We start from the raw sequence: 10144 nt of genomic DNA on the forward strand, positions 1-10144 counted from the left end.
AGAAAAAAAGCTATTTAGCTATTAGAAAAAACCACAAGAAGTACATGACATCTGATTATCTTAAGATGGCAGAAGACATGGAATACAAAGCTGTTAAAAGGGTAATTAAAAATAAATGCATATAAGAGAATAAAATTACCATAAAATCTGGGTAATAACAACTTCCAGTTAAAACTCAATAAATGAAGTTCATTTTTAGTTATAAATAGGCTATCCTCCCTGTATTCACACAACAATCTTCTGATTATAAGGCCACCAAGATAATTTCTGACCACATTACCTTAGAGCCTGAGACTCTATAACTTTGTAACATTAATATTTGTTTAAATATTACTATTATCTGGATTTCCCAATAGAAAACTTCTTCTATTGTACATTTTTTTCTATTTTGGCTCAGCAAAAATCCTTTTAGATACTGTCCATGGATGATTTCCACAACATCAATGCTGTAAAAACACCAACTGAGAGAACAGTGACCAATGCTCTCCATATGGCAACTCCTCTCCTGAACATTCAGCCATCTGTTGATGGTGGGGAGAGGCAAGGGGCAGGAGTCCGGGAGAATAGGGGGGAGGAATCCGGAGAGAAATGCAAAATGCTAATTTTTGTCATTCATTAAGGCTTCAAATACTTTCAAAAACAAAAACTGAAAATGTTACTTGACTTTCATTTAGTGCCTTTAGAGACTTCTAGGCCGACGGGCAAAGAAAAATTCACCCTTGGGCTCAAAATGAGGCTCAAATTGAAACCCTTTGACAGGGGTTATGTCATAGGTCATTCACTTGAAAGACGTGGGTAAGAGTAGCAAGGCTGAAAACGAAGGAAAAAGGGAAAAGGAAATGCCTAAGGACTGTGCAGCTAAATGACTAGGATGTGTTTTGAGTCTCTTAATTTACAGGGGACAGGAGCAGGATGAACAAGGGTGGGAGTCAAGAGATAGAGGTATGGGAAGTGGGAGGTTCTGACTCTGCTGTCCCTCCCCCCACTTGATGCAGTACCTTGTCCCTAAGTAAAAGGTAAAGTCTGCATAGAGCCAAGTGGCCCATCAGGCAAGGCTTATCTCGGTTTCTGTAGCATGAACCAACTAGGAGTATTTCTACTACCCCCTGGATAGGATGTTAGTCGATCACAGGGTTACCCCCAACATTAAATTCACCAGTACCCATATGTACACCTTTGTGGAGAGAGGCACCATGAGAATAGAGGTGTCTTGCCCAAAAACACAACACAATGTCCTTGACCAGGGCTTGAACACGGACCACTTGATCCATTGCTGAGTGCACTAACCACAAGGCCACTGCACCTCCCACCTTGTCCCTTAGGCCTAACCTTAACCCTAAACCCAAAAAAAAGGAGTCTGTAGATTTCAGTCAAGTTTACCTCTTTTATCACTTGTGTATTTGAGACAATTTCTAATTTCCTCGCTTTGCCATTCAGTTTACAGCACCAAAGCCTGATTTTAAGTGATTCACAACTACTGACGGAACTTGTTTTTGCAACTTACAACTTCAGACTTTGCACAAAATTTCTCACTGGAGAAAAGCAATGTTGTAGAACTTAAGTGATGAACTAAATGCAATAAATATTAATTTGCAGGAAATGTATCTGTTCTTTAATACATGCTTTTGTGTCTAGTATCTGAGTTAGATGTAGCCAAGATATATTACCAATGGTTTGTAGACGACAGTAAGCCAATTCAGAGACACAGTGGCATAAACAAACCCACTTGTTAGCCAATTTATCCCAGGAAAAAAATAAATACATATAATAATATCATAAATAGATAATAAACAATGGTAGCAAGACTTCAATTCATCGTTTTATTGCCACCATTGTTTATTATCTACACTGCTCCTCTCAGAGTCGAGCGCTCTATAAATTTATTCTGTTCAAGTTCAAGAAGTATAATAATATCATACATATATATATAATTTATTGCCATCAGGTGTTATAATGTCTTGTAATAAAGTGGTTACAAGTTAAGTAAGAATCTTACAGAAGAGAGGATGATACAATACTATTACTAAGGCGATCATAATTAATTTCATATTGATTCAAAGCACGTGATATGTACATGTATGATTACAATGTAAAAATTATTTTGTAGTGATTGAGCAGAGCTCATCTGAATTAAATTAAATGAAAGGAAAAACAACAACAGTCCATTATTTATGTAAGTTGATACAATGCACATGTAAGATAGGGAAATAGGAATCGAAAAGCTTCAAATGACTGAGTAAACAAAATAAACTAGTGGGTTTCATTGAGGAGTTGATTACTGCCTCTCTGAAATGTTGAATGACTTTTCAGCATCAAAAGAATTGAAACTTGACCACATCCCATAAGTGGAAGCGGTTTCGTGTAAACAAATACAGGTGTTTGGGCATTTTGAAATATTTAGTTACATGTGCATACATGTACAGGGAAACGGTCTTGAAAATTTCCATGTACTATCAACATTTAATCGATGGAAACAAAAAAGACCTCAAAAAAGGAAATATTGTCAATGAACCGAAGATATTGAGCGGTCTTAAATGTTTTCAGATTTCCAGCGTTCGCTGCGGCCAACAAATCACAATATTTTCGATTTCTACTCCCTTCGCAAACGCCACCATTATATAAATGTAGGCTTAAACAATCTTTAATGACAGAGAAATATCTTGTGAGTGAAATGAACAAATGTTTTATTCTTACAGCAAACGGCAGGTACAAAAAAATTATTTCACCCGTTCCAAAAGGCGCAGAAAGTCAGAAAGGTGATAGAAACTCTAAAACACCAGTCTTTAAAGACAAATTCTTATCAAAGTTTCTTTGACGCGTTGCGAAATAATCTCAATGAACAAGCACCACATGTCGGCGCAAAGTGAGTGTGAATAAAACGGTCCCGACTTACATGTACCTTAACCATTTCGTGCAAATTACACTTTAAATCCAACCAGTCTTCAAAATCCTTGTAAAAGCTGCATACAGGACAAATTTTCTGCTTTGCTGGATACCCATCGTTGATTTTCACAATTCTGAGGCGAGGGCGGCTGAAGCAACACGAACCACGCTTCGTCCGCTCGAGCTGGCTCGAGTCAGCAGACTACACATTACTCCACACAAAATGACTCCCCTGTACCGCCATTCTTTACGAACATTGCTTGAGGGAAAGATTTCCGATAACCCCATACATTTATTATGCATGCAGAATTATTAATTATGTATGCGCTCTATTGTTTTTGAAGACAATAGCAACTCCCTAAGGTATTGAATATATACATTGATAATTACTACTTACTGTGTGAATAAAAGAGGATTTGATTGAGCGCTGTGGCGCGCTATCGCGCGTTGTCTTTTCGTCGATTCTTTTCGTCCCTTAGCTCCATTCCTCTCTCTTTTTCTTCTCCATATTACCCAGGCTCCTTACGGATTTTTTTTCCCTTTTTTTTCTTGTACCCCATCAGGTCTCGAACCACTTACCTTTCGCACACCTCTCGCTTACCAGTCTCTCTTCTACACCACTACACTACGAGGTTCAGTTGAGAATTACCCCTTCAAAAAATAATTTTTATTTTACTTGACTCGTTCGCATTCCAAAAAATTAACATTACAATTTACTTTTTCATGTGTTTAACGCATGTTGCACGCTGCACGAAAATATGCATCGCATGTGTGGGTCCCTGGTGAATAAAAGGGGGGGGGGGGTGATTTCTTTCTTTCTCCCAATCGCTTCTCACAGTCAACCACAGGCTAAACATTGTAGACCCAGACACAGGTGCGCACACCCAGCACATTGAAAATACATGGTGGGGAGTCAAACGAAGTATGCCTCGTACAGGAACATCCAAAGATCTCTTCGAAAGCTATCTACAGCAATGGTTGTGGCGTCAGCACTATGGAGATGATCCTTTTGGGAACATTATCAAGCATATCGCCGACTTATACGAAGTGCGCAAAGATGCGTAAATTGTTCCTCGTACCACTGTATACACTGTTCGTGATCTGATCGCCACTTCATGGAGGAAAGAAACAAAATACACAGCTTCATCGCATGGGTCTGAATTTGAGGAAGGAAATCAAGGGGGAAAAAACGCGAAGAGACGCGACAGGTAAGCTAGAATTTTATTTCACTTTGTTTACATTTACAAAATTAGTACAATAGTCGCTAACCCGCGCAACAGATTATAGCTAACCGCAAGCAGCCGGTTTTGCTTAGGCCTAAAACAGTATTTTTAAGCTTTTTTAAACTAGCGAACAGGTCTAAATCGCTATTATTTTAAGCAGTTTTAAGCCTGCGCTCAGTTTAAAAATACGGTAAATGCGCCCAAAATTATGAAATTTCGTTTCGGTTTTCCGTAATTTAGACCTAACACTCGTAAAATTATTATTAGTGTGGGTCTCCAAGAAATCGTTCCGTTTTTGCGTATTTTAGATAGAAAATTCGAAAAAAAGTTTAAAAGTATGCGACACTTAGAAAAAAAAATGGTAAAATTTAGAGTTATTCAAATCAGATAAGTCTCAAAGGATCGCTATTGTTTTCGCTATTGTTTAGTTAAACAAAGAACTGTATGCATAATAAATGTATGGGGTTATACGGAAATCTTGCCTGCTTGAGTATTAAAAACCTATTTAAGGACGTCAAACTCACCAATAACGAGAAGTATCAAGGATATTTTCGACCTTAAAACGAAGCAAAATACCGATCTCAGAGACTGCTCGATCGAAGGACAGCACAGCCCGATGGTGATGACCACTGACCAGTTACTGTGACGTCAAAAAACGTATTTCCGCGGTGTCCCCGGACAATGGGTTGATGATCTTTAACTAATGACTACTCACTTTCTGATCTCTAGCTATTACTTTCCTTTCTCGTTCATAAGACTTGCCACGGAGTAATTTCGTGAAAAACCTAACTCGTCCATTTGATTCAAAATTGTCTGTATTCGAAGGACATCTCACACGGAGAAAAAGTGGCAACGAATTTAAACAGTGTTTATTTGATGCATGTGAGCGCAATCTTAAATTACAACGCTTAAAAGCCTGGAAACGTAGCTGTTACCATGCGTCTCGGTAAGAACAGGAAAATAACCCTTGGCTACACAGACACTCATGATCAGAGTGCGCACTCAGTTGTTAGAGGTTATTGCTGAAAAGTATCAAACAAAAGCGTCTATAAATCACATTGTTTGTCCAGTTGATAATTTACATGGTTAGCATAAACACTCACGCTTCACTGGCGAGGGCGAGGCTTCGAGAGAACTACAAACAGATCAAATCGTTGCGCGAGTGTTCTAAATGCAAACGATTTCAAGAACCGTTGTTGACATGTCTAGCAGGATTTGGATCTCGTAACTTATGACATGAAATGGCGACAGTTTCGTTAACGTTTGTTAGCTTGCCCGTCCCCTCCCTCCACCAAAAAAGCGTTTTGTTTCCAAAAAATACTTACCGTTATATCCCAAAGTCAAATGTCACGTTGTCTCCAATCAGCATAAACGGCACCCAATCGCGAACGTTGTTAAAGCCGTTACCTCTCATCCATTTCATGGCCTGGTGAAGAGATTCACTGGCACTCTCCCCACGAACAAGATGCTCGTAGAAACGACACATTAGCTGCTCTGTTGCTTCATCACTTATGGCCCATAGAGCCACCAAAACGGACCGTGCACCGGCTCCTAAGAACGCTCGAGCGATCCCAACGACTCCTTCGGCTCTAATCTGCCCACGTGCACTATGACAGCAGCTAAGTACCACCAGTTTAGCTCGTAGTTGAACTTTTGCAATGTCAGACATCGTCAATAGGTAATCTTCTTCTTCTGGAACCCTGTTAGGAGGTCCTACTGGAGAAAGGGCAATTTCTCCTCTTTCGGCATTACCATGGGCTGCAAAATGATTGATCCAGTTGATTAAAACATCCTGAACTCTTACTTAACCATTGCGGATTAAACTCGTCCCGAGTCTCTGGTTCATTATTTCCTTCCAGCCTCCCCGCCTTACCAGCTTGTATGTTGGCCTTAAGACGTGCGTATGATCTGAGAATCCTGGCTTCTTTAGGTTATTCACGGATTAATAAAGAACAACTCCTATCAGACGGACTCATGAGGTGCCACATATGTCTAGTAAGGAAAAACTATGTTGGAAACAGTGGGGTGGGGGAGGGGGGGGGGAAGAGGGGTGTTGAACATAACTCGCGCGAATAAAAATTGTTGGTCACAGATGCAAGATGATTTAGCCTGTGAAGTTGCGTTAATTCACCAAGCCGTGAGAGCACGCGCGATCAGAATAGTACAAATACACTCGGTAAATCGAGATCAAAATTTCGAATCTACGGAAACACGAAGTGAGATATAAAACGTAAAAAAAGTATAAAGATAACTTCAACGTCCAAATATGTCAGTAGATAATCCCTTGTCTTATTTTTCTTTCAGCTGTAATAACAGCGATGCTACTAAGTCGGTCTTGTCCTATTGGATCTTAAAAATGTCTTAATGCGCGGAAGGGCGCTGAAAGACCTTACAGCAGAGCACGAGGTTGCAGGAACTGTGGCCAGGATGTAGGCAACTCTAACCTAAATGGAGACCCTTTTGATGCGTGGTTTTTACCAACACGGCTGTTCTTTTTTTCCTCTGGCATTGGTCCCCGCAGTTGTAGTTTTCAAAGATTGACTTCTCAAGCGATAGCATTTCACTATCCACGCCGTATAAATGTGATACAATTTGCGTGTTGCTGCGGCTTGGAGAACAGATTTCTTCAACATTGTGCAAAACAATTTTAACGCGCGGAACAATTACGACTTGTCTTAGCTATCTGCAACATCCTGTGCAATAAAGGTAACATAAAAGTAACGTGTTTTTACTATCTACAACATTGTGCGACACATTTTTAACTTGCGTCAACTGTTTAAATTACATTGCAGGACACATCCTCGGCGTGTACTCTATCTTCAATATTGCATACGATACTTTAAGCTTGTCTTGATTATGTGCAACTTCTCAAGCACCTTTTCATCTGTTTTCTTTTATCTGTACCATTGCGCGAAGTGGCCTTCCACAATTATCAGCTATTTCATTTTTCCTTGTTAAAACGCAGTTTAATCCTAAACGAAACTCGCCAGTTATTTCTTAGTATAGAGCAGTTATTTCTTAGTATTGAAGTTAAGAGTGACTTCCTGGAATTACTACGGATAGGTGTGCAAAATGCAAAAATTGAATTCCCTCAAACTTTTTCACGAGAAAGCCCTCTGGAAACTATTTAGGAAAATACAACTTTTAGTTCGTTTGGATGTATATTTTTCAAGTAAAGCGATTTTTTAATTTTCACCCTTGGAGAAGCCCTCAAACCACTGAAAAATGTGCTTCGTATTTGCGACTCGTGTAAGAAAACTAAAACAATTATCAAATCTATTTCGATATTACACAATTCAATGACCCTTCCTTTACAAAGTACAGTTATTATAATTGGAAAAGATTCAAACCTGAATTTTTAAAAAAATTTCAAATTTACCCTCCTAAACAGCATTATCAGAAAGCTCGATTTTGGGAAATTTTAACAGCAAAACACCCTACCTGGTACATGGATTCCGCTGTAAAGATGGTATTCTATAGAAAGAGTACGGCTTCCTCTATCGTTCTGTGAAATAAAATTTTGGGGCAAATTCAAACTACGAATTTAGACGACGGAAAATATTTACGGTACTCGCTTGAAGTTTATGACCTTTGAACTTACAGTTGTCTTCATGAATACAAGAGATAACCTAAACAACAGTTGGAGTTTTAGCCTGAATGCGACCCTTTCTCCCATTTAAATGATTTATAGTTATTTTTTATCTTCTGTGTACAATTTTATCGAAAGTAATATTTTTTACGCTGAAAAGGAGTTCTAACTTGTTTATGAGTACGTGCGTATTTGTTTACTGAGGCGGAAATTTGTGAATATTAAATTTATTCCATCTAAGTTCTATTTCGTGTGCTGCAAGGCATTTCGTGTTCTCATTAAAACAAAATGATATTGCCAAGTAGAAGGTTTTCTTCTCAGATTTTAAAACAACTTATAACTTTTGACTTACCGTCCACCTGCATGGCTTGATTTACTCAGCAGCGTTACACCGGGTGTGATAGCGGTGAGATGGTGTGACGATAATTGACAAATCACTTTTCGCGAATCGAATTCATCAAAAAATATGTATATATAATATCTTTCTTTGAGACTACTTGATAAAGATTCTTGTGAAATAAGTCTGCAAATTTTGAAACTCTTATTGTTGTGAAATAAAAAACCTGGATCTACTATTTTTATGCCACGGTCGTCTGATCCTCTAGTGTGGTATCACATGACAGTAACAACTAAGAAATGGCCACCTGCAGTTATTCTCAAATCGTTGGGGGCACGTGCGGTCCTAGTGTTACGAATCTCGCACATGTTCAATGTGTTTTAATTCGAAAATGTGACAAAGACATTCAAGGTGATTTGAAGGCTATTGATGTGAGCGATTCTTCTTTGGACGAAGCAAGGCTGCTGTTGGCTAGAGCAGGTCAGTGTATTCGTAATTCAATTTTCTCTTTAGATCGAAAATATTGCGAAAGATTATCGAGAAAATACTGAATGCTACGGTAACAGACAATCACTATGAGGCCCAATAAAGCGTGATTTCATGATACGCGAAATCAAAATCTAATGGCACTCTTTCAATGTAGCTGACCGTGCAAAAGCGTAATAGTCTCTTGAGACTATAGTTCCTTGAGTTATATTGCGGCCCGGCTATTTACAAGTTTCTCCCACAAAAATAATCCCAATACTAACCACGTGGAGAAGTGGGACTACAAATTAAAGGTGGGGCAGGGGAGGAATACTTGTCGGCTTGCCTCACTACAAGAGATAAGTCAAGAGAAACTTTAAGGTAGTAACATATAAGGGAATTACAGAGATGACTGAAAAAATAATAATAATTTTTAGTATCACCCAACTAGTGGACTAATGCAAATCCTGCATTTTGATTGGCTACGCTACTAGGGGACTATTAGTAATAGCCATCGAGTAGCGAAATTGGCGCCGTCGAGCGTGACGCTTTCTTTTGTTTTATTCCCAAATAAATATTTCTTCAACTTGCATTTGCTAACTTTATTATACTAAAACAATTAGACCCTTCGCCCTCAAGGGCCACGGGTCAATAGCCCATGAGGCGAAGCCGAATGGGCTATTGACCCGTAGCCCTTGCGGGCTACGGGTCTAATTGTTAAGTAGACCCCGCTTGTTATTATGAAAATCCGCGAATCTGATGACTTATCGCATTGTTGTCCTCTTGCTTGTTAAATAAGGTATAAAGGCACCTACCAGCATTGAATCCCATTCACTGAACAAAACCGCGGATGGCTCCTCTGCTTTCTTCTGTCGCCGAAATATTCTCACGTATCATTTAAATTGCGTAAGAAAGCGGAGTCCTATAAAACTGCGTGACATTTTCTGTGATGCCTTTCTCAATGTTATCCAAGGACTTACATCCCCAGGGTTAGGTTGCTGTCGCATGGTTTTCCGAAACCCTTACCATTAAACTAAACTTCCAGTAAACGTATATCACACATTTTGTTTCCGAGGTTATTTTGACGTGGATGAAGGTATTTTGAACACAACAGTATGCCCTCGTCATCGGGACCTATGGGGGATAAGGTGGCGTAACACCAAAAAGAACTGTTCCTGTCCAGAGCAATGGATACAACATAAGAAGAACCAGAAAGGGGATCGTGGGATAAATCTGGTTCAGTCGAGTAGACTCCACCCTCAAATGTTGTTGCCCGCAGGCTCTCATAATAAAGTGTATTATCAATCGTTTGTCTCAGCATGTAGTCACTTGAGATGTAGATCGCGACGTTTCGACTGCTTACTGCTAGTCTTCTTCAGGCGATAAGGTCGACTGATTGCACGGTATCATTTATATCACAAAGGTCGGCTGTAATTAGTGCATTTCGATCCTCCTATTGTTTCATTGTTCCGACGAGTAGCTGTTCCCTCAAGGCTGGTTTTCACTAGAACATAAGCACAAGCACAAGCATAAGCATAAGCACAAGTGAAAACAGGCGCGACATAAACATAAGCATAAGCTTAAACATAAGAAGAACGAACCCACTTCTTTGGCTTGTGCAGTTTTCACAAGTAACGTGCTCGACAT

General features: G+C 39.3%; 1 long non-coding RNA gene across 1 annotated transcript; it reads right to left on the bottom strand.

Moving 5' to 3' along the window:
* Positions 1-4903: 4903 nt before the first annotated feature.
* On the bottom strand, positions 4904-5960 carry LOC149107903 (uncharacterized). Its single transcript, XR_016209143.1, has 2 exons — positions 5432-5960; positions 4904-5128 (listed from the first exon to the last, which is right to left on the bottom strand). It is a non-coding gene; the product is annotated as an uncharacterized LOC149107903 (long non-coding RNA).
* Between the last annotated feature and the right edge of the window lie 4184 nt (positions 5961-10144).

The sequence above is a fragment of the Orbicella faveolata genome, unplaced genomic scaffold, assembly GCF_042242905.1.
Source record: "Orbicella faveolata isolate gen_17 unplaced genomic scaffold, um_ofav_v1 contig_26, whole genome shotgun sequence".
Taxonomy (NCBI): Eukaryota; Metazoa; Cnidaria; class Anthozoa; order Scleractinia; family Merulinidae; genus Orbicella; species Orbicella faveolata.